The following is a 24,175-nucleotide window of genomic DNA, read 5'->3' on the forward strand; positions in this document are numbered from 1 at the left end:
GGTGTAAACACGTGTCTAGTGGTGGTGTTGACACGAGTCTAGTTGTGGTGTTCACACGAGTCTAGTGGTGGTGTTAACACGAGTCTAGTGGTGGTGTTAACACGAGTCTAGCTGTGGTGTTAACACGAGTCTAGTGGTGGTGTTAACACGAGTCTAGTGGTGGTGTTAACACGAGTCTAGTGGTGGTGTTAACACGAGTCTAGCTGTGGTGTTAACACGAGTCTAGTGGTGGTGTTAACACGAGTCTAGTGGTGGTGTTAACACGAGTCTAGTGGTGGTGTTAACACGAGTCTAGTGGTGGTTTTAACACGAGTCTAGTTGTGGTGTTAACACGAGTCTAGTGGTGTTAACACGAGTCTAGTGGTGGTGTTAACACGAGTCTAGTGGTGGTGTTAACACGAGTCTAGTGGTGGTGTTAACACGAGTCTAGTGGTGGTGTTAACACGAGTCTAGCTGTGGTGTTAACACGAGTCTAGTGGTGGTGTTAACACGAGTCTAGTGGTGGTGTTAACACGAGTCTAGTGGTGGAGTTAACACGAGTCTAGTGGTGGTGTTCACACGAGTCTAGTGGTGGTGTTAACACGAGTCTAGTGGTGGTGTTAACACGAGTCTAGCTGTGGTGTTAACACGAGTCTAGTGGTGGTGTTAACACGAGTCTAGTGGTGGTGTTAACACGAGTCTAGTGGTGGTGTTAACACGAGTCTAGCTGTGGTGTTAACACGAGTCTAGTGGTGGTGTTAACACGAGTCTAGTGGTGGTGTTAACACGAGTCTAGTGGTGGTGTTAACACGAGTCTAGTGGTGGTTTTAACACGAGTCTAGTTGTGGTGTTAACACGAGTCTAGTGGTGTTAACACGAGTCTAGTGGTGGTGTTAACACGAGTCTAGTGGTGGTGTTAACACGAGTCTAGTGGTGGTGTTAACACGAGTCTAGTGGTGGTGTTAACACGAGTCTAGTTGTGGTGTTAACACGAGTCTAGTGGTGGTGTTAACACGAGTCTAGTGGTGGTGTTAACACGAGTCTAGTGGTGGAGTTAACACGAGTCTAGTTGTGGTGTTAACACGAGTCTAGTTGTGGTGTGAACACGAGTCTAGTGGTGGTATTAACACGAGTCTAGTGGTGGTGTTAACACGAGTCTAGTTGTGGTGTTAACACGAGTCTAGTGGTGGTGTTAACACGAGTCTAGTTGTGATGTTAACACGAGTCTAGTTGTGGTGTTAACACGAGTCTACTGGTGGTGTTAACACGAGTCTAGTTGTGGTGTTAACACGAGTCTAGTAGTGGTGTTAACACGAGTCTAGTGGTGTTAACACGAGTCTAGTTGTGGTGTTCACACGAGTCTAGTGGTGGTGTAAACACGTGTCTAGTGGTGGTGTTGACACGAGTCTAGTTGTGGTGTTCACACGAGTCTAGTGGTGGTGTTAACACGAGTCTAGTGGTGGTGTTAACACGAGTCTAGCTGTGGTGTTAACACGAGTCTAGTGGTGGTGTTAACACGAGTCTAGTGGTGGTGTTAACACGAGTCTAGTGGTGGTGTTAACACGAGTCTAGCTGTGGTGTTAACACGAGTCTAGTGGTGGTGTTAACACGAGTCTAGTGGTGGTGTTAACACGAGTCTAGTGGTGGTGTTAACACGAGTCTAGTGGTGGTTTTAACACGAGTCTAGTTGTGGTGTTAACACGAGTCTAGTGGTGTTAACACGAGTCTAGTGGTGGTGTTAACACGAGTCTAGTGGTGGTGTTAACACGAGTCTAGTGGTGGTGTTAACACGAGTCTAGTGGTGGTGTTAACACGAGTCTAGCTGTGGTGTTAACACGAGTCTAGTGGTGGTGTTAACACGAGTCTAGTGGTGGTGTTAACACGAGTCTAGTAGTGGTGTTAACACGAGTCTAGTGGTGGTGTTAACACGAGTCTAGTGGTGGTGTTAACACGAGTCTAGTTGTGGTGTTAACACGAGTCTAGTGGTGTTAACACGAGTCTAGTGGTGGTGTTCACACGAGTCTAGTGGTGGTGTTCACACGAGTCTAGTGGTGTTGACACGAGTCTAGTTGTGGTGTTAACACGAGTCTAGTGGTGGTGTTAACACGAGTCTAGTTGTGGTGTTAACACGAGTCTAGTGGTGGTGTTAACACGAGTCTAGTTGTGGTGTTAACACGAGTCTAGTGGTGTTAACACGAGTCTAGTGGTGGTGTTAACTCGACTCTAGTGGTGGTGTTAACACGAGTCTAGTGGTGGTGTTAATACGAGTCTAGTGGTGATGTTAACACGAGTCTAGTGGTGGTGTTAACACGAGTCTAGTGGTGGTGTTAACACGAGTCTAGTGGTGGTGTTAACACGAGTCTAGTGGTGGTGTTAACACGAGTCTAGTGGTGGTGTTAACACGAGCCTAGTTGTGGTGTTAACACGAGTCTAGTTGTGGTGTTAACACGAGTCTAGTGGTGGTGTTAACACGAGTCTAGTGGTGGAGTTAACACGAGTCTAGTTGTGGTGTTAACACGAGTCTAGTTGTGGTGTTAACACGAGTCTAGTGGTGGTGTTAACACGAGTCTAGTTGTGGTGTTAACACGAGTCTAGTGGTGGTGTTAACACGAGTCTAGTGGTGGTGTTAACACGAGTCTAGTGGTGGAGTTAACACGAGTCTAGTTGTGGTGTTAACACGAGTCTAGTTGTGGTGTGAACACGAGTCTAGTGGTGGTATTAACACGAGTCTAGTGGTGGTGTTAACACGAGTCTAGTTGTGGTGTTAACACGAGTCTAGTGGTGGTGTTAACACGAGTCTAGTTGTGATGTTAACACGAGTCTAGATGTGGTGTTAACACGAGTCTACTGGTGGTGTTAACACGAGTCTAGTTGTGGTGTTAACACGAGTCTAGTAGTGGTGTTAACACGAGTCTAGTGGTGTTAACACGAGTCTAGTTGTGGTGTTCACACGAGTCTAGTGGTGGTGTAAACACGTGTCTAGTGGTGGTGTTGACACGAGTCTAGTTGTGGTGTTCACACGAGTCTAGTGGTGGTGTTAACACGAGTCTAGTGGTGGTGTTAACACGAGTCTAGCTGTGGTGTTAACACGAGTCTAGTGGTGGTGTTAACACGAGTCTAGTGGTGGTGTTAACACGAGTCTAGTGGTGGTGTTAACACGAGTCTAGCTGTGGTGTTAACACGAGTCTAGTGGTGGTGTTAACACGAGTCTAGTGGTGGTGTTAACACGAGTCTAGTGGTGGTGTTAACACGAGTCTAGTGGTGGTTTTAACACGAGTCTAGTTGTGGTGTTAACACGAGTCTAGTGGTGTTAACACGAGTCTAGTGGTGGTGTTAACACGAGTCTAGTGGTGGTGTTAACACGAGTCTAGTGGTGGTGTTAACACGAGTCTAGTGGTGGTGTTAACACGAGTCTAGCTGTGGTGTTAACACGAGTCTAGTGGTGGTGTTAACACGAGTCTAGTGGTGGTGTTAACACGAGTCTAGTGGTGGAGTTAACACGAGTCTAGTGGTGGTGTTCACACGAGTCTAGTGGTGGTGTTAACACGAGTCTAGTGGTGGTGTTAACACGAGTCTAGCTGTGGTGTTAACACGAGTCTAGTGGTGGTGTTAACACGAGTCTAGTGGTGGTGTTAACACGAGTCTAGTGGTGGTGTTAACACGAGTCTAGCTGTGGTGTTAACACGAGTCTAGTGGTGGTGTTAACACGAGTCTAGTGGTGGTGTTAACACGAGTCTAGTGGTGGTGTTAACACGAGTCTAGTGGTGGTTTTAACACGAGTCTAGTTGTGGTGTTAACACGAGTCTAGTGGTGTTAACACGAGTCTAGTGGTGGTGTTAACACGAGTCTAGTGGTGGTGTTAACACGAGTCTAGTGGTGGTGTTAACACGAGTCTAGTGGTGGTGTTAACACGAGTCTAGTTGTGGTGTTAACACGAGTCTAGTGGTGGTGTTAACACGAGTCTAGTGGTGGTGTTAACACGAGTCTAGTGGTGGAGTTAACACGAGTCTAGTTGTGGTGTTAACACGAGTCTAGTTGTGGTGTGAACACGAGTCTAGTGGTGGTATTAACACGAGTCTAGTGGTGGTGTTAACACGAGTCTAGTTGTGGTGTTAACACGAGTCTAGTGGTGGTGTTAACACGAGTCTAGTTGTGATGTTAACACGAGTCTAGTTGTGGTGTTAACACGAGTCTACTGGTGGTGTTAACACGAGTCTAGTTGTGGTGTTAACACGAGTCTAGTAGTGGTGTTAACACGAGTCTAGTGGTGTTAACACGAGTCTAGTTGTGGTGTTCACACGAGTCTAGTGGTGGTGTAAACACGTGTCTAGTGGTGGTGTTGACACGAGTCTAGTTGTGGTGTTCACACGAGTCTAGTGGTGGTGTTAACACGAGTCTAGTGGTGGTGTTAACACGAGTCTAGCTGTGGTGTTAACACGAGTCTAGTGGTGGTGTTAACACGAGTCTAGTGGTGGTGTTAACACGAGTCTAGTGGTGGTGTTAACACGAGTCTAGCTGTGGTGTTAACACGAGTCTAGTGGTGGTGTTAACACGAGTCTAGTGGTGGTGTTAACACGAGTCTAGTGGTGGTGTTAACACGAGTCTAGTGGTGGTTTTAACACGAGTCTAGTTGTGGTGTTAACACGAGTCTAGTGGTGTTAACACGAGTCTAGTGGTGGTGTTAACACGAGTCTAGTGGTGGTGTTAACACGAGTCTAGTGGTGGTGTTAACACGAGTCTAGTGGTGGTGTTAACACGAGTCTAGCTGTGGTGTTAACACGAGTCTAGTGGTGGTGTTAACACGAGTCTAGTGGTGGTGTTAACACGAGTCTAGTAGTGGTGTTAACACGAGTCTAGTGGTGGTGTTAACACGAGTCTAGTGGTGGTGTTAACACGAGTCTAGTTGTGGTGTTAACACGAGTCTAGTGGTGTTAACACGAGTCTAGTGGTGGTGTTCACACGAGTCTAGTGGTGGTGTTCACACGAGTCTAGTGGTGTTGACACGAGTCTAGTTGTGGTGTTAACACGAGTCTAGTGGTGGTGTTAACACGAGTCTAGTTGTGGTGTTAACACGAGTCTAGTGGTGGTGTTAACACGAGTCTAGTTGTGGTGTTAACACGAGTCTAGTGGTGTTAACACGAGTCTAGTGGTGGTGTTAACTCGACTCTAGTGGTGGTGTTAACACGAGTCTAGTGGTGGTGTTAATACGAGTCTAGTGGTGATGTTAACACGAGTCTAGTGGTGGTGTTAACACGAGTCTAGTGGTGGTGTTAACACGAGTCTAGTAGTGGTGTTAACACGAGTCTAGTTGTGGTGTTAACACGAGTCTAGTGGTGGTGTTAACACGAGTCTAGTGGTGGTGTTAACACGAGTCTAGTGGTGGTGTTAACACGAGTCTAGTGGTGGTGTTAACACGAGTCTAGTGGTGGTGTTAACACGAGTCTAGTTGTGTTGTGAACACGAGTCTAGTGGTGGTGTTAACACGAGTCTAGTGGTGGTGTTAACACGAGTCTAGTTGTGGTGTTAACACGAGTCTAGTGGTGGTGTTAACACGAGTCTAGTTGTGATGTTAACACGAGTCTAATGGTGGTGTTAACACGAGTCTAGTGGTGGTGTTAACACGAGTCTACTGGTGGTGTTAACACGAGTCTAGTGGTGGTGTTAACACGAGTCTAGTTGTGGTGTTAACACGAGTCTAGTAGTGGTGTTAACACGAGTCTAGTGGTGTTAACACGAGTCTAGTTGTGGTGTTCACACGAGTCTAGTGGTGGTGTAAACACGAGTCTAGCTGTGGATTTAACACGAGTCTAGCTGTGGTGTTAACACGAGTCTAGTTGTGGTGTTAACACGAGTCTAGTGGTGGTGTTAACACGAGTCTAGTTGTGGTGTTAACACGAGTCTAGTGATGTTCACACGAGTCTAGTTGTGGTGTTCACACGAGTCTAGTTGTGGTGTTAACACGAGTCTAGTGGTGGTGTTCACACGAGTCTAGTGGTGGTGTTCACACGAGTCTAGTGGTGTTGACACGAGTCTAGTTGTGGTGTTAACACGAGTCTAGTGGTGGTGTTAACACGAGTCTAGTTGTGGTGTTAACACGAGTCTAGTGGTGGTGTTAACACGAGTCTAGTTGTGGTGTTAACACGAGTCTAGTTGTGGTGTTAACACGAGTCTAGTGGTGGTGTTAACACGAGTCTAGTGGTGTTAACACGAGTCTAGTGGTGGTGTTAACTCGACTCTAGTGGTGGTGTTAACACGAGTCTAGTGGTGGTGTTAACACGAGTCTAGTGGTGGTGTTAACACGAGTCTAACTGTGGTGTTAACACGAGTCTAGTGGTGGTGTTAACACGAGTCTAATTGTGTTAATATGGGTCTAGTCTTAATGACACAGGCCTCATGGGTGGTAACGCAGGTTTAGTGGTGGCGGTGATTAGTTTGTGGTGGTAACATGGGTTTAGTAATAGTGGTGGTGACATGGGTTAGTGGTGGTGTTCACGTGGTTCAGTGGTGGAGGTGACACGGGTTAGTGGTGGAGATGACACGGGTTAGTGGAGGTGACACGGGTTAGTGGTGGAGGTGACACGCTTAGTGGTGGAGGTGACACGGGTTAGTGGTGGAAGTGACACGTGTTAGTGGTGGAGGTGACGCGGGTTAGTGGTGGAGGTGACACGGGTTAGTGGTGGAGGTGACGCGGGTTAGTGGTGGAGGTGACGCGGGTTAGTGGTGGAGGTGACACGGGTTAGTTGTGGAGGTGACACGGGTTAGTGGTGGAGGTGACGCGGGTTAGTGGTGGAGGTGACACGGGTTAGTGGTGGAGGTGACGCGGGTTAGTGGTGGAGGTGACACGGGTTAGTGGTGGAGGTGACACGGGTTAGTGGTGGAGGTGACACGGGTTTGTGGTGGAGGTGACACGGGTTAGTGGTGGAGGTGACGCGGGTTAGTGGTGGAGGTGACACGGGTTAGTGGTGGAGGTGACACGGGTTAGTGGTGGAGGTGACGCGGGTTAGTGGTGGAGGTGACACGGGTTAGTGGTGGAGGTGACACGGGTTAGTGGTGGAGGTGACACGGGTTAGTGGTGGAGGTGACGCGGGTTAGTGGTGGAGGTGACGCGGGTTAGTGGTGGAGGTGACACGGGTTAGTGGTGGAGGTGACGCGGGTTAGTGGTGGAGGTGACGCGGGTTAGTGGTGGAGGTGACGCGGGTTAGTGGTGGAGGTGACACGGGTTAGTGGTGGAGGTGACACGGGTTAGTGGAGGTGACACGGGTTAGTGGTGGAGGTGACGCGGGTTAGTGGTGGAGGTGACGCGGGTTAGTGGTGGAGGTGACACGGGTTAGTGGTGGAGGTGACGCGGGTTAGTGGTGGAGGTGACACGGGTTAGTGGTGGAGGTGACACGGGTTAGTGGTGGAGGTGACACGGGTTAGTGGTGGAGGTGACGCGGGTTAGTGGTGGAGGTGACGCGGGTTAGTGGTGGAGGTGACACGGGTTAGTGGTGGAGGTGACGCGGGTTAGTGGTGGAGGTGACGCGGGTTAGTGGTGGAGGTGACGCGGGTTAGTGGTGGAGGTGACGCGGGTTAGTGGTGGAGGTGACACGGGTTAGTGGTGGAGGTGACACGGGTTAGTGGAGGTGACACGGGTTAGTGGTGGAGGTGACACGTGTTAGTGGTGGAGGTGACACGGGTTAGTGGTGGAGGTGACGCGGGTTAGTGGTGGAGGTGACACGGGTTAGTGGTGGAGGTGACGCGGGTTAGTGGTGGAGGTGACGCGGGTTAGTGGTGGAGGTGACACGGGTTAGTGGTGGAGGTGACGCGGGTTAGTGGTGGAGGTGACACGTGTTAGTGGTGGAGGTGACGCGGGTTAATGGTGGAGGTGACGCGGGTTAGTGGTGGAGGTGACACGGGTTAGTGGTGGAGGTGACGCGGGTTAGTGGTGGAGGTGGCACGGGTTAGTGGTGGAGGTGGCACGGGTTAGTGGTGGAGGTGACACGGGTTAGTGGTGGAGGTGACACGGGTTAGTGGTGGAGGTGACGCGGGTTAGTGGTGGAGGTGACACGTGTTAGTGGTGGAGGTGACGCGGGTTAATGGTGGAGGTGACGCGGGTTAGTGGTGGAGGTGACACGGGTTAGTGGTGGAGGTGGCACGGGTTAGTGGTGGAGGTGGCACGGGTTAGTGGTGGAGGTGGCACGGGTTAGTGGTGGAGGTGACACGGGTTAGTGGTGGAGGTGGCACGGGTTAGTGGTGGAGGTGGCACGGGTTAGTGGTGGAGGTGGCACGGGTTAGTGGTGGAGGTGGCATGGGTTAGTGGTGGAGGTGACACGGGTTAGTGGTGGTGACACGGTTTAGTGGTGGAGGTGACACGTGTTAGTGGTGGAGGTGACACGGGTTAGTGGTGGTAATGCGGGTTTGTGGTGGAGGTCACGTGGCTGTGAGCGGCCCAGGACAACAACAAAGTTTCACACGGGGCTGTGAACGGGGCTGTGACGTCTGAATGGGACAGGCGAGTAACGTGGGAGCGCGCTGCCGTATCGGGCGCGGCGACTGCTTCCCCTGCTGCTGACACTTGAGACGGAGTTCAATCGTTTTGAACATCTTTAATGCCTCGTACACAAGTCCGTGGCACACGTGGCCAGGGTCAACACACGAACGAACGATCAGGGCACGCCATTGCACATGAATACCACCACCACCGCCACCACTCCGAATACAACACACGCGGTGCACACACACGCGCGCACATCGCGTGTAACGCACGTGCACACACGTGCACACACACGTGCACACACACGCGTGTACGCAGCCCTCCCAGGACCACCTTTACACGCAACGTGTACAAACCCACTCCCATGCCCTCCCGCGATAAGCATCTCTCACGCGCGCGTGTGCACATCCCATGCGCGTGCGTGTGTGCACGGACGTCGGCGTGCGGTCTAGACAAAGACAAAGATCCCCCCGTGTAGCCTTAACAGACTGTAGGGGCAAGTGCTGTTAGCGAGCATACCTATGAAGGCCGGAACGGTACACGAGGGGGTGGGTGGCCAGCACCACGCCCGACCGCCTTTGTCTCCCTAGTGATGATGTTTACACACCGCATCAGGTTACTCATTTGAGGCTGAGTCGACCTAGGGGAGGCCCAAGCCCGGTTCGAGTAATCGTCGCTGGGTGTTGGCCGTGAGCGGGAATCGAACCCGGGTCGCCGGGTTCATAGCGCAGCGCGCTAACCGCTACACTACCGCTCCCCTAGACACGCGCGCGTACGCACAGACGCACACCGTTTCACGTGTAACGCGCTGCCTCGAACCCCCCCGTACCCCGCCCCTGCTCCGCCTCTGTTCCCCTCGCTCCTACCCGTCCCGGACCGATCGCATCCTCTCCGCCGCGAGACGAGCGCACAGAGCGAGAGAGAAGAGAAGAGAGAGACGGAGAGAGCCGAGGGCTTCCTCCACGGTGTTCACGACCGCGCCACGCCAGACCCGCGAGCACCATCATCTCCTCCTCCTCCTCCGCCTCCAGCCGCATCAGCAACGGCCGCAGCTTGTACCCCGGTAAGTGGCAAGCAAGCGGAGGTCCTCCTCTGGGTAGCCGTGCCCCACTTGCTCCGGGAGCTTGCACGGCCGCGCTGCGTTATCGTTGGTGGCTGATGTTGGTTGTGGTTGCTGCTGCCGCTGCTGTTGTTGCTGCTGCCGCTGCTGCTGCTGTTGCGAGGACTCAATCAGATACCGGTCGGCTGTGTGGGGATGGGTACAGCAGGCGGGCAAGGCGATGGGGAGAGCCGGCTTCTCCCTGCGAGTGTGAGTGAGTGATCCAGAGGTTCGAAGCGATTGTGAGTGAGTGCGGTTGTCCGCGATGGGTGAATTGGGTGCGAGTTGGAGAGGGCGCGTGTGATTGCGAGTTAAGTTGAGTGGGTGAATTAGTGTGAGCGAGTGTGAGTGACTTTGAGTGTCGGTGAAGGTGAGAGTGCGAATGAGCGTGTGTCTATGAAGGTGTGAGTGGGTAAGTGTGAGTGAGTGTGCGTGCGTGTTTATGAGTGCAGTGTGTGTGTGTCGGGGTGAGTGTAAGAGTGAGTGTATCACGCGTGAGTGTGGATCGGTTTCTGTGTGTGTTCGTAAATGAATGTCTGAGACAGTGACTGCTGGTGTCATTGAATGAGTCAGTGATTGAGTGTGTCTCTACGTGTGTGTATGATTGATTAAATGTGTGTGTGTGTATGTATGTGTCATCCGCGTATCTCTGTTCGTGTGAATGTCCTCTGTGTGTGAGAATATTTCAGTGTGAGTTGCGTCTGTGTGTGCATTAGTGTGCGTTTATTGGTGTTTGGATTATTCTCTGTATTCGTGTAAGTAACATCTGTGTGTGTGTGTATGTACGTGTGTAAGTGGATCTGCGCCTGTGTGAGTGTGCTCTTGGCTGTGTGTGCTCGATTGTATCTATTTATATGTGTGTCACCTTTATCAGTGTGTGTGATTTAGTGTGTCAGTGTGTTTGTTATTGTGTGTATGTGTGTGTGTGCTTGAGTCTCGGAACGGTAGTGTAGTGGTTAGTGCACTGCGCTACAAACCCCGGCGACCAGAGTTCGATTCACGCTCACGGACCAATAACAGTGGCGAATAATTGAACGGGTCCTAGGCCTCCTCTAAGTCGACTCAGCCTCCAATTAGTACCTGGTGTGGTGTGTAAACATCACCACTGGGGAGACAAAGGCGGCCGGGCGTGGTGTTGGCCACCCACCCTTTTTATGCCGTTCCTGCCATCATAGGTGTTCGCTAACAGCACTTGCCCAAAACGTCTGCTCAGGCTATGCATTTTGCATTTGTGAGTGTGTGCGTGTCTGTAACGGTGTGCTCATGCTTGTTTGAGTGCTGTCTGTTTGCGTGTGTGACAATGTGTCAACCATAATGATGAAAGTGTGTTAATATAATGAGTTCTTCATTGTGTGGTTACACATTTCCACGCTGCTGCTACTTGGTGTTTGAGGAGTGTTAGTGGTAATGGAGTAGCATCTTAGTGGTGGAGGTGCCGTCCTTTACACCAGAAGCCACAAGGAGCGTCTTGGCTCCAGTCTGAGCACAAACACAGCCCCAGTCGCTTACCATGCCCACCTGCCACGTATGCAAATGATCCACTCTGCAGATTAATAATTGGCAATCATTACGGGAAGTAAAAGTTTTGGTGCACATTAAGCAACATTCATTACAAACATTGATCTTCAGTCAGAACAAATAACGTCTGGCAAGTGTGCATGCTATTATTTCATCTGTAAAGCACGATTTTAATTATGTTAAAGCATTATTCCAATATGTAATATTTCTATATGGTGTTTCATAACTGTCATATGTATTAATGCGAGCGGCAGGTATTTAATACATTAAGAAAGTTTGGTTGAACAATGTTCCATATTTATAATTAGTTAAAACGCTCACGCGTGCGTGATCACTTCACGTAATGAGAACTATCCGACGCTTCTGAGGAAAGGGAAGGCTTCGGCTTCCAAAACGCTTGAGGAAATGTGTTCACCCATATCTTTTTTTTTATTTTAAACACAAAGCAAACACGTTCTGGTGTGCCATTACCCAAATTGTTCTCAACAGCTGACACCTGTTATACTACCGATGACAAAAACAAGAGGCCTGGCATTGCATTTTGGTCAAAACTGGTCCCCAATGACTTCGTATTGAATGGAATAAGTTTGCCATCGGGCAGATATAGCGTCGTGTATGAGCGCACCTAGTAAAGGCCACGCTAACACGGTGAGAGGGACAGCAACAGTGGCCGAAGTTTACTCGTGAGCTGCACAGTTTGAACAACAACAACAACAACACCCATCGTCGTGGTACGCACTTGAGTTACGGGCCCTCTGCTCGCAGAGGGCCTCGCTCAGCCTCGGCACGCATTTGAAGGCCGAGTTTGTGATGCAACACTCAGTTAATTATCAACATGCCCAGCAGCAACATTTTCTCACTGGGCCTCTTTCACAATTGCCAAACTGTTCGCAAATTAGATTTGACTTGCTAATGACGGGCTCTCGTCTGAACAATGCCACTGTGGTTCTCTGGAAACGGGCCGCGGAGTTAAACCAGAGTGGGGCAATAAGCTCGCCATGTTATCACGGCTCGAAATCCTCCTCCTCTTGACGAACCTGGGCTGGTGAACTCCGGTTTGCGAGGTGGATTGTCGTTCCGCACCACCGGAGCGCATTGCTGCTGCACTTTAACGTTGCTGCTGCACTTTGACATCACCGTTGCACGCCGCTGCACATTTCACTTTGGTCACATGGGCTGCTGTTGCAGTAGCAGCAGCAGCAGCGAACTGCTGCGTCTCTGGCCACGAGGCTTTTCTGGAGCTGGCAGCCGGTGTGCCGGTGGGGAGCAAGCCTTGAGTGTCGACAGTTAGTCTCTCCATGTAGGCGTGAGGCGATAATGGGATTAGGTGCAGATTTAGTTGCAAAGATGATGCAGTAAGACCTTTTTTTTTTGGGGGGGGGGGGAGGGGGTAGAAATCAATTTTCCCAACTAAAGTGCATTATGCCACAGTGCATTAATGTATTAGCCGTGGTCATAAAAGTGTTGTGAAATCCAAGATGTTTTTAATAACACGCCGGCGGTGTGATCACGGCGGCCACTTTCGTGTGGGATTCATGCACCGGCCCGGTCTCGGCCGTGCGGCGCAAGACATCTCGAGTGTGGACAACGCGCACCGCCGTGTTGACGGGGGCCCCTGCATCTTAACGCTCATCGCGTGGGCAAATATAAAGGGCGCAAAGATGCCTATTACCGTTTTGTTTGGTGAAAGAAGGCGCTAATGAGCTCGTTTTAACAACATGCTACTGTATGTGAACGCGTTACCTCTAATTCAGGGCAAGCCGTGTGTTCACGCGCTCGCAATCACTGCTCAGTATTTGATGTGCCAGTACAATTTTAATTATTATTAATCGGTCGTTAGGCTATACGGCACCCTAATATGGTAATGATGATCACTATTACTGCAGGTGACAGATATAGCCTGTGCTAATTTCTGTGATAAATTACACATTTCTCAGAGAGGAGGAGGAGGAAGTCTGCGGTAAGGCTGGCTCTTTGCTTCGTGCTCAAAGTGCGCTCACGCCGTGGTGTACACGGGGTTACTCTGAGCGGTGTGTGGCTCTTTGCGCCCCAACTATTTTCCACATGCGCGCAAATGATCCTTATGGCGGTACCCCGGGGTACCAAATAATACAAAATGGGCCGAGGCAATTAAATATTTTATTTCTGGGACATTATTTTTTCCAGGGGTGTACTTAACTCCGCGACTGGGGTACCAATCAATCCGACATCAGTGCCACTCCGCGATGTCGAAATGCAGCGAGGACGATTGCGCTGAAACCCTGAAGGCTTGCAAGCACCGTGGTGGTGCATCGTGTACAGCTCGTCGAGATGAGTCGACTGCCGCATCGCCGACCATCAACAGACTAAAAGTGACTGCATCACGGGCATTGTGCGAGAGCCGTGGTACTATGGAACCCCGGGGTACCACCATAAGGTTCAAATGTCAGGTGAAGTCTGTGCATCCCCAGCCGAGATAAACTTCCGCTGATGATGAGGAGGAGTCTTATTGTGCGTACGAATGTATGTATATGTTTGTTAGTACCAATGATATGAAACATTGTATGCCGTTTGTGCATTGGTTTATACCAGCGGCTAAGATAATGGGGGGAACATACATTTCGTGATATGACATATTTGACTTGTATTTCAGAATCAGAATATTTATTTCTACTGAAGGAATCCGATGAGCCATAAAGCTCTCTTTTGTTTTTTTACAGATTTTAAAGTCGAGTGTCAATATATTAAGCACTCAAGAGACTTATCACACTCGCTGCATAAGGACAAAGTAGAATAACTGTGTTTTCTAATTGTGGCCGTTTTACAAAAAGTTTTGACCCTTACACACGCAGTTCCTGTATGCATACAGGAACACTGCGGTGTTTCGGAAGCTTATTTAGTGACGATGCAAAGGTTAATGAAATTGCTGAAAGGTGAAACATGAAATATTTTCCAATGAACACGAGAGAGTGAGTTAAAATGTTGGCACAAGGGGCCCTTCCCAAGAGAGTCTCATGCACGACCGTGTTATCATTTATTCATCGTTAATGTAACTATACATACACACTGTACTCTACTGTGGCAGGGAATCAAACTCAGGTCGTCGGGTTCGTAGTGCAGGGCGGAAACCACTTTTGCTGCAGCTCCCCCATTTGTATGTACATGTATGTTCTACGTGTGTTGAACTTCTTTTGCACCGTACGTCACCAACCGTGCTAAAAAGTGACCGGCGTAGGATGTTGTGTGTGGTGTGCGAGGACCGTGAGGGTTGAGGAGTGGTGATGTAGCAGTGCCCGTGATGCCGAAGAGTGCTGGGTGGGTGTGTCGGAGGCACCTCCTGTGACTTTCAGTTTTAAATAAGTTTCCCTCTCGTGTCCAGCGTGGGGTTGTTGGAGCAAAGAGGGAGCAGGAATCGTCGCCTGCAAGGTGCTGGCGTAGCCAAGATAACGAATCACTCGAGTGAGTCACAAACATCGTTCCTCACGACGTGGCTGCCTTCACACTATATTTAAGGACATCATAGCACACGCATCAGCATTTAATTACGAACTTTAACATCGGTTCTGGTTTCGATTTAAAGCTTTCGTGACTGCAGGGATTCATCTTATTGGTTCATTCGGTAAAGTCACGTAGAAGGGAAATAATAAAATAATAAAAATAAAACATAATAAAATACAATTCTCACGACGTTTCGGCCACAATGCAAGCAGCCGTCCTCAGGTGAAGAACAGGTCTGTCAGACGCTGTCTTTTCGACAGACCTGTTTTTCACCTGAGGACGGCTGCTTGCGTTGTGGCCGAAACGTCGTGAGAATTGTATTTTATTATGTTTTATTATTATTTTATTATTTCCCTTCTACGTGACTTTACCGAAAGAACCAAGAAGATCGGTTCTGGTGTTACTTCCTTAATTAGCATTTCATTTGTTTATCCATGCGGCGTGTGTTGCTCACAGCTCGTGCATAAAAGCACGGAGTTTGCTCATTGTAGCAGCAGCCGTCGGGCAGCACGTTGATCGCTCATCGTGGTATTACGGTCGCAGCAGAAGCACCAGACGCTTTGTAAACAGAGGCTGGAGGCGACGAGGGCCTCTGTTCTTCCTCGCGACTGCTTTTGGCAAGGGGCTTGCACTGCAGTTAGAGGAATTGACAGGTACAGTGACACATTGTCAGTTCGTGGAATGGATTGTGCTGCTGCTGCACCGCCTGGATTGGCGGTTGTGTATCGGGCAATTTCTCTGAAAGATTTCAAATTTGACCCATCTCAGCAAATGTTAATTGCAGTGCGTCTATGCAGGTGGTCCATGGTTAGGCAGGTACGGTGACACGGGTGTGTGTGCACACGGTGTCACGATGTAACCTACAGAGGGTCAGGCTTGCACGTCCAAAACATGCGTGAGCTGCTCGATTTTGCTGCCAGTGAAAGGTAACCGAATTAAATCTGGAATTGTTTAATGGGCTTTGAACCTTTGATTATTTTTCAAAAGGTTCCCAATAGCGGGTGGTGTGTTCTATTAATAAGGGAGCGAATTGTGCGTTCGTATTGAGTTACATCCGCCAGGACATATGACTTCACTTGTGGCATGGCAAATCAGTGTGCGGTGGCGATGTGACGACGGACGTTTCGTGATGCGAGCCTCGTCTGCGAGCCACGGGAGTAGCTGACGACTTCATCGTCGGTCGTGGCGTTCGCCCGCAAAATCGCTCGCGCAAGAGAACGCCCGGGAGAAAACGTGTTTGATAACTCGTAGTTGATGACCAATTAATGGGAGATTAGGAGGCGCGCCGTAAGATTAGGAGCAATGTGGGGGCCTGGCAGGGCGGGGGGGGGGGGACTGGCTCGACTCCACGGCACCCGCTCTGTGGCCTCTGTGCCAGGCCTCCGTCATTAGCGCCAACAATTGCCGTTGTTTTCATTCCACGAGGGTGAAGCCTTATTAATTAAGGGCTGCGCGTCCGCCGACTTTAAAGCGGGGACCGCCTTCAGTGAGTGCCGAGCAAGTTCGTCGCTTTGTAGGGCGGCTCACTCTCTCTGGCTGGGGTACTCGTCTGAAATATTCCATTTGGTACCTGTAACGAATCTCGAGTCGCTATGAATGATGTCACGAATCCACAACGCGGTCGTGATCGTGAGCGTACTGCGGGAGTTGTACGGAAACGCTCTTCGCTGCGTGAATGCAAACGGACGTCCTGAGAGTGAGTTTTATCACGTAGGCTTTCGCTGGCCAATATCATCATCCATAACCCAAAAACCTCTATTATGTCCTGAGAGTGGATGATAACGACGATGATGTTGCGGATGGAGCCATGGCGGAGATGAGTGTAAAAATAAGAAGACGTTTTACCCTTTCTGGTAATGAAACAGGTGTCGAGATGTTCAAAGGCCAAATAGATAAATGTTTGCAAGGAATCAAGTCTGCATTAACAAAACGTGCTTGTGGTGGACATATGTAACACGATTTGTGTTCCTGGGTGGTAAGTGTTATTTTCTAATCGCTTATGCCTCAAAAGTATATAAAATGGCTATTATTCCCCACAAACTTTGCCTTTGTGACCAGGAATTTACGTGAAGGAATGACACAAATGCACACCACGTTTTCTCATTGAAAATAGGAGCATTTCAAAATATCAATGTCCTGGTCACAAAAGCAAAGTTTGTGGGGAATAATAACCACTTTCTGTACTTTTGAGGCACAAGCGATTAGAAAATAACACTTACTACACAGGAACAAAAAGTAAATACATTTGTTACAAAGTGTTATTAATGGAGTGGATTATTAACTTTGCTTTTGTGTGGGGAATAATAGCCATTTCTGTACTTTTGAGGCATAAGCAATTTAAAAATAACACTTACTACCCAGGAACACATTTTTTTGTTACACAGTTATTATCAGAGCATGTTCACAAGTATCGTGTGTGGTTAATGCAGTAACATGATTCCTTGCAGAAGGAATCAATTTGGTGTTTGAACATCTTAACGCCTGTTTTATTGCCGGAATGGATACAACCCTATTCTTATGTTTTCATACGTTGATACTGGCAAAAAATGCCACATTTTATGGGAGGGTGTGCGTGTCTGTCACCACCTAAACGCGGTGGCCACTCTGTAATTGAAGAATTAAAATCGCACTGACCACCCCACTTGGCGACATGGGACTTGGGCTTCGAAGGTACGTGCGGCGTATTTCCACGTGGCGCTTAAAGTAGACCAGTGGCATGCCCCCACTGTGCCGGTGTGAGTTGCGTGCGAATGTGCGTCGATGTGAATGTGTGAGCGTTTATGTGTGCGAGTGTGAATTCATATGTGTGTCTGTGCATATATTTGTGTATGTGAGTGTGTGTGGAGAGCAGTGTGGGGAGTGGTGGTGTAGCGGTTAGCGCGCTGCGCTACGAACCTGGCAACCCGGGTTCGATTCCTGCTCAGGGCCATCACCAGTGACAGCGATGATCTGAACCGGTCCTGGGCCTCCCCTAGGTCGACTCAGCCTCAAATGAGTACCTGGTGCGGCGTGTGAACATCGCCACCCCATCGTGTGCCGTGCCAGCCTTGAGAGGTGCTCGCTAACAGCACTTGTCCCGACAGTCTGTTGAGGCTATATGGGGGATCTTTGTCTTTATCTTTGTCGAGAGCGGTAGCGCAGCGCTACGAACCCGAGGACCCGAGTTCGATTCCCGCTCACGGCTAACACAAGTGACCATTTTCTGAACCGGTCCTGGGCCTCCACTAGGTCGACTCAGCCTCAAATGAGTAGCCTGGTGTGAAGTGTAAACATCGCCACTGGGGAGACAAAGGCGGTCGAGCGTGGTGCTGGCCACCCACCCCCTCGTGTGCCGTGTCCCGGCCTTCATAGGTGCTCGCTAACAGCACTTGCCCCTAAAGTCTGTTCAGGCTTTACGGGGGACCTTTATCTTGGTGTATGGCGATTATTGTTGTTGTATGACGAGCGGTGGTGAAGAGGTTTACGTGCACTGCACTACAAACCTGGTGCCCTGAGTTGGATCCCGAGAGATACCTCGCATCAGCGGTGAGTGACATTTGAACTGTTTCTGAGTCTCCCCGAGGTCAACTCAGTCTGAAATGGTTGTAATTATCAGCGAAACGTCGTACTCAAATTAAAAAATGCTGTTGATTCTCTCGTCAACACACCGGTGGGCTAAAGAAGTGCATTTTTTTGTCCTTTGAAAAACGTGACACATTTTTTACTGTTTGTCCGTGTCGTGTGTTGGAGGGTTACGACACATTTATAAATAACGCGATCTGACCCAAAAACATATATTATGAATAATATTGGTCGCGAAAGCCTACGTGTTAAATTGAAATGGGTACCCTGGTGTGTTTTGTAAACTTGAGCAAGTGTGGTGTTGATCCAGCACAAACAGCACTTGCCCCAACAGTCTGCATTGGCTGTAGTACAAGGGTGCGTTGTTGTGCACGTGTGTGAGCATGGCTCCACTCTCTCTTGCACGTGTTGGTGTGCACGTCTGTGTGGCTTTGGAGCGCCGTGTCTTTGCGAGATGTGCAGTCCATAGGGCTGCCGTGATTATCAAGCCACAAGGCTGTGGCTGGCCTCATGATTGACACTAATTGCGTGCATTCGGTCGTCATTTGTGCGTGTGACATTTGTTGGCGCGTGTTGGGATCATAAAAAGAGCCTTAATGTATTTATTCATCTTTGATCAAATGTCACGGGCATATGCGCGTTATCCGATCTTTGCAGGCTCAAACGGTTGTTTGTGGTAAACCCTCTTAATGGTCACTATGGAAATAAATCAGGTGCTTTTGAAAAACCAGAGGTCACTTTTTGTTGGTTTTTCACGGCTTTCTGTAATGAAGTTACTAGCTCACTTTCAGCATTTTAACCATCCGGCCAGGTCTACTGGGTACTCTACAAATGCATTAATCAATAATTGTGATGAAAATGAATTTGATGTTCTGTACATATTTTAAACGTATGTCATGAGGAGGTTAAGTTATGCACCACATTGCTGTATTTATTTTGCAGACTGAGTACAGTTAAAGGGGGCTCGCGGAAGTGCCACATAAATATTTCACCGGCGATAATAAAAGTGATTAGCTTAATTGCGAAAAGGAGGTAAAGCATTTCGTTCGGTGTAATTATTTGGTGTTATCAATTATTTTTTTAAAGGAATTCGTTTAAAACGCATACTTAAATGGATCAGAGTAAACACCGCTAAGTATTCATGTGAGTTGCTGTGTGTGAACACCCGGTACCCGCTTGTTTGGTAGGCAGGTCGGGAGGAGGCAGTTTGTGAGGGGCAGTTTGTGAGGGGGCAGTTTGTGAGAGGGCAGTTTGTGAGGAGGCAGTTTGTGAGGGGGCAGTTTGTGAGGGGGCAGTTTGTGAGGGGGCAGTTTGTGAGGAGGTAGTTTGTGAGGAGGCAGTTTGTGAGGGGGCAGTTTGTGAGGGGGCAGTTTGTGAGGAGGCAGTTTGTGAGGAGGCAGTTTGTGAGGAGGCAGTTTGTGAGGGGGCAGTTTGTGAGGAGGCAGTTTGTGAGTGAGGAGGCAGTTTGTGAGGAGGCAGTTTGTGAGGAGGCAGTTTGTGAGGGGGCAGTTTGTGAGGGCGCAGTTTGTGAGGGGGCAGTTTGTGAGGAGGCAGTTTGTGAGGAGGCAGTTTGTGAGGGGGCAGTTTGTGAGGAGGCAGTTTGTGATGAGGCAGTTTGTGAGGGGGCAGTTTGTGAGGGGGCAGTTTGTGAGGAGGCAGTTTGTGAGAAGGCAGTTTGTGAGGAGGCAGTTTGTGAGGAGGCAGTTTGTGAGGAGGCAGTTTGTGAGGAGGCAGTTTGTGAGGGGGCAGTTTGTGAGGGGGCAGTTTGTGAGGGGGCAGTTTATGAGGGGACAGTTTGTGAGGAGGCAGTTTGTGAGGAGGCAGTTTGTGAGGGGGCAGTTTGTGAGGGGGCAGTTTTTGAGGGGGCAGTTTGTGAAGGGGCAGTTTGTGAGGGGGCAGTTTGTGAGGGGGCAGATTGAGAGGAGGCAGTTTGTGAGAAGGCAGTTTGTGAGGAGGCAGTTTGTGAGGGGGCAGTTTATGAGGAGGCAGTTTGAGAGGGGGCAGTTTGTGAGGGGGCAGTTTGTGAGGGGGCAGTTTGTGAGGGGACAGTTTGTGAGGGGACAGTTTGTGAGGAGGCAGTTTGTGAGGAGGCAGTTTGTGAGGGGGCAGTTTGAGAGGAGGCAGTTTGAGAGGGGGCAGTTTGAGAGGGGGCAGTTTGTGAGGGGGCAGTTTGTGAGGGGGCAGTTTGTGAGGGGGCAGTTTATGAGGGGACAGTTTGTGAGGAGGCAGTTTGTGAGGAGGCAGTTTGTGAGGGGGCAGTTTGTGAGGGGGCAGTTTTTGAGGGGGCAGTTTGTGAAGGGGCAGTTTGTGAGGAGGCAGTTTGTGAGTGAGGAGGCAGTTTGTGAGAAGGCAGTTTGTTAGGGAGCAATTTGTTAGGGGGCAGTTTGTGAGGGGGCAGTTTGTGAGGAGGCAGTTTGTCAGAAGGCAGTTTGTGAGGGGGCAGTTTGTGAGGAGGCAGTTTGTGAGGAGGCAGTTTGTGAGGAGGCAGTTTGTGAGGAGTCAGTTTATGAGGAGGCAGTTTGTGAGGAGGCATTTTGTGAGGAGGCAGTTTGTGAATTGGCAGTTTGTGAGGAGGCAGTTTGTGAGGAGGCAGTTTGTGAGAAGGCAGTTTGTGAGGGGGCAGTTTGTGAGGGGGCAGTTTGTGAGAAGGCAGTTTGTGAGAAGGCAGTTTGTGAGAAGGCAGTTTGTGAGGGGGCAGTTTTTGAGGAGGCAGTTTGTGAGGAGGCAGTTTGTGAGGGGGCAGTTTGTGGGAAGGCAGTTTGTGAGGAGGCAGTTTGTGAGAAGGCAGTTTGTGAGAAGGCAGTTTGTGAGGAGGCAGTTTGTAAGGGGGCAGTTTGTGAGAAGGCAGTTTGTGAGGAGGCAGTTTGTGAGGAGGCAGTTTGTGAGGGGGCAGTTTGTGAGAAGGCAGTTTGTGAGGAGGCAGTTTGTGAGGGGGCAGTTTGTGAGGAGGCAGTTTGTGAGGGGGCAGTTTGTGAGCAGGCAGTTTGTGAGGAGGCAGTTTATGAGGAGGCAGTTTGTGAGGAGGCAGTTTGTGAGAATGGGTAAAATGGGGGCCATTGTAGGAGTCGCTCCGGCCCCATCATAAGCAACGGGGGTCCCCCGCTCATCTCATTGTCATTTCAACGTAGCTCCGACATGTAGGCCCCCCTGATTCCGTGCGCCCCAGTGCTTGTGCACCACCTGCACGTTCAATAGCCTAGCTGTACTACTGCGTCCCTGGCACCACGTTTAAGCACACACACTATCATATTAAACACAAAGAGGATTTGCTTGTAATGAACGAGAGAAGGGGTGAACGTTTTGACCCACACTTTTTGCTGAAAGCCTTTACCACACATTTGCAAATGGTCACTGACTCTATGCAGTCCCACATATGGACATGCTTATCAAATTCTCTAAATCCATAAATCTCTGGCATGTTTCACTCTACTTGTTCTAATGCATGAGTGCAGATTCTTTTTTGCATAGTTATCGACCTATTGGTCAGAGCTGGTAAAGGGGCCTGCTTGGCCTGGCTGCATTTTGCCATAACTTCCGAGGGCCAAAAGTCATCAGCTTTGTTTGTTTTGGTTTCCAGTAGTGAGGGTTGGCTTTGGGAGCTGTTGTGTAGCCTATCGAGTGTGCAGGCTGTGCAACTGCACCAGAGCCCACGGACTTCAGGGTCCCCAGGTGCTGGGATATGAAGAGAGAAGAAATATAACAGGGGACCCCATTTCATTCGGTGCACCATGTTCAAGTTGCTGCTGCTTTTGTTTCCCTGGCCACCTGCTCCCTTTCACCTCACCTTAGACATAACAGAGGTTGTTTTTTACGTTCATGGCACGGTTATGTTTATTATAGTTCTAGAAGCATCCTTTCTACTTCCGTGCGTACTGCAGAGTCCATCGCGCAAAGCTATGATGTTAGTTTGCCTCTTAGTGGAAATCTTTGCACGATCCTGTGCGCCAGGAACACAATATCACCTCAGAGGCTACTCGAGTGCTGGCCGGCTGGGTGAAATGTGAGCTTGCCGATTAAAAATTCTATCCTCGAGAAAAGAGTGGCTGAGCAGTTTGTAGGTCAGCGGAGCTCCTGAAAACTTGTCCTTTCGCGATGTACATAGGCTTGGTTTAGCCTTGTTGGAGACTTAGTTTATACATGACTTAGTCTTGGCTTAACCTTGATTTAGACTTTGTTTAGATTTGTTTAGCCTTGATCTAGTTGTGGTTTAACCTTGGTGTTTGCCTTGCTCTCAATCTCTGTTTGGTCTTGGCTTCCCTTGATTTAGCCTCGATTTAGATTTCAACAGAATTGGTTGAGACTTAATTGAAACTCAGCTAAAGCTTGGTTTAGCATTTGGTTTATATGTTATGACCGTCATGAGTGTCATGTCTGAAGAACTCGCATGTCTGAGCCTCCATCATCAGAGCTACGCAGTTTTATTTCCACATTCCAAGAGGTCAGATTAAAAGTAAAATCTCCTAAGATTATACATACATCATGAAAACAAATTAAATGATATTTACATAATAACACATGCACACACACGCACGCAATCACTTTGTTTATTCCAGAGTTGTAGTGATGTCACAGGAAGTCATTAGTGTCACAGCTCAATCAATAGGACTCTGGTTCAGAATCAATTTTTGTGGATTTTATTGTTTAATAATTCACAAGCGACAGGCACTCCAGCACCCAGGGAGGGTGGGTGGGGGGGGTCACGATGGAGCTCTTGATAAAGAATCTTAAAACAATAGATAAAAAAAACAGTTGACCTCCAGAGCCACCGCTTGAAAGCTCCACGTCTTATACCGTCAAAATGTTTTCTCTGAGTGAATGGCAGCGAGGGAATCCCATCGGGAGGAGGCCCCACGTGGTGTGCGTCGGTGTTGGGGTGCTTGGCCCTACGCCTCACGGAGGGCCCTCGGCCACACCGTCCATCCCTGGTGGCAGACGCAGCCCCAGTACTTGCCGTCGCATGGGGCCTCGTAAAGCCGTGTACAACAGACACAATGACTTGTGTTTAGGGCCGCGTTAAGGTGTAATCAGGGCAGGCCTGTGATTAATACAAGACTCAGAGCATGTTGCAATCAGCTGCGATTGTAATGTAGCATTAATTTGGACGGAATGCCTTGTGATGTAAGAGCAGAGTTAGTCTCTGGCGGGGATCGCTGCCGTGAGACAACTATCGATTACGCTGATGAAATTGCTTCGTGGCTCCGTGTTGTCGGGGGAGGGGGGAGGGCGAGTTTTGGGGGTGGGGGTGAGGGATGGGGTGTTGGACGAGGGGGCTGGGTGTTAATTATAATTACCCGGACAGTGCGGTGGCAGATTGGAGTGGCACCTTTTCTTGCCCCCTCCAGCTCCTTCACGGATGCCGTGGACGGGCGAGTTTGGCTGACCCGGTGCGCCGCGATGCCGCCTTGCCCGTGTGATGATGAAGTGTCAGTTACTTGTCATGCTGACTAATTAATTTTGGGGCTAATTCATTTTTCATTCCCGCTGGAGGGAGTGCTTCCTGCCTGCTCAATGGAGGAGGCATCATGTTTCCCTCCACCCCCCCCCCCCCCCCGACTAGGTTGAATAATTGATGGTTTCTAATTTGAAACCAACTCGGCTGTGATTGGAAAATGCTGCACGTTCTGCCCTATTTTGTCACCCGATGGTGCCCGTTGTCGCCCGGTAGAGCCTGTTGCTGGTTGCCCAATCGTCGCCCGGTGTCTGTCTCCAGGGGGGGGGGGGGGGGGATACCTGGGTCGGGCCCCGTGGCCGCACCGCCGATCGTCGTTTCGTTTCGCGCTCCGGCGCAAAACCTTTGGCTCGCGAGGTTGGGAATCCCGACAGCTGTGGCACAGCTGGCTCCGGCAGCAGGGGTTAAACAATGAAGCCCTGCTATTTTGATCGATACTGGCATTTGGTAAATCCCTCAAATAACTTGTAACAAGGCATTAGGCTTGTATTTGATATTTTGGAGTAGCACTTCAGATTAAAAAGCTGTGTCTCGCTTGTTCTTTTTCTGCTTCAGGTCTGTAGACCTTGATATATGTGGCATTACTCGCACCTACAATATTAGCAATCTGCCTTGCAAT

At 49.6% G+C, this 24,175-nt stretch overlaps 1 protein-coding gene across 1 annotated transcript in view; it reads left to right on the plus strand.

Annotated features, from left to right (window-relative positions):
* ESRRG (estrogen related receptor gamma) overlaps positions 1-24,175 on the plus strand; it is a 138,729-nt gene that overhangs the window by 5,177 nt on the left and 109,377 nt on the right. The window contains exon 3 of the mRNA XM_078595942.1: positions 9,366-9,515. The gene's annotated coding sequence lies outside the window, so the exon portion shown is untranslated. The remainder of the gene's footprint in view (positions 1-9,365; positions 9,516-24,175) is intronic.

The sequence above is a fragment of the Lampetra planeri genome, chromosome 7 (genome assembly GCF_965212315.1).
Source record: "Lampetra planeri chromosome 7, kcLamPlan1.2.h2, whole genome shotgun sequence".
NCBI classification, from domain to species: domain Eukaryota; kingdom Metazoa; phylum Chordata; class Hyperoartia; order Petromyzontiformes; family Petromyzontidae; genus Lampetra; species Lampetra planeri.